Source organism: Lepidochelys kempii, chromosome 6 (genome assembly GCF_965140285.1).
Source record: "Lepidochelys kempii isolate rLepKem1 chromosome 6, rLepKem1.hap1, whole genome shotgun sequence".
Taxonomy (NCBI): Eukaryota; Metazoa; Chordata; order Testudines; family Cheloniidae; genus Lepidochelys; species Lepidochelys kempii.
The window spans coordinates 42,439,387-42,440,158 of NC_136385.1; positions in this window are offsets into that span (position 1 = coordinate 42,439,387).

The window sequence follows — 772 nt, forward strand, 5'->3', positions numbered from 1 at the left end:
CAACCAGTCACGCGAGAGTTTGCAAGGAAAGGTTGCTCTGCCCCCAGATGTTACAGCGCTTGCTATTGGGCAGGGGAGGCTCTGTGCCTGCTGGAGGGGGCTGAATCGCCACGTTTGCAGGGCGGCTCAGGTTTCCCCATCAAAGTTGCAAAGAGCGCTGGATTTGAGCTGCGCGGGGTGTAAGGTTTCCGCTGGGGAGTTCCCGGCTCCAGCCTAGGAACAGCTCAGTTGCTCTGTATAAACCAGAGGAAGTTTGACACACGGGGCTAGGGGGGCTTTTAAAACTTGTTTTCACTCCCCAAACACTCTAAAGTTTGCAACCACACAGTGACACCAGGAAGCGAACGAGGGGTCTTGCAAACCCGCTGTATTGTTGTGTGACCCTGGCAAGCTGACAAAGATCAGAGCTAATTGCAGATCCTCACGGACTGCAACAGGAACCTTCTCTGCAGCCTCGCAGTTTGTACCGCAACAAGAGCACATCGCCACAAATCTCGTCAATCTACAATCTTATCTGGGATCGGTTTAAGGCAGGCGAAGCCTTTAGCTGTGTATTGGAGGGACGTTTAAATTCTCAGCCCGGCTGCAGGAATAATGTTCTCTGCAGCCTCACAGCTAGTCCTGGAGATCATCCCGGGCCTGCTTCAGTGAGGCTTTGGTTACCGGTGAGTTTGGAGTTGTCTCTCCTGACAAACTCAGCACCACAGTTGGCTAGGCTGGTTCATTGTTTATTTATGTATTTATTTATGACTGTGCCTTTACCGTGTACGTC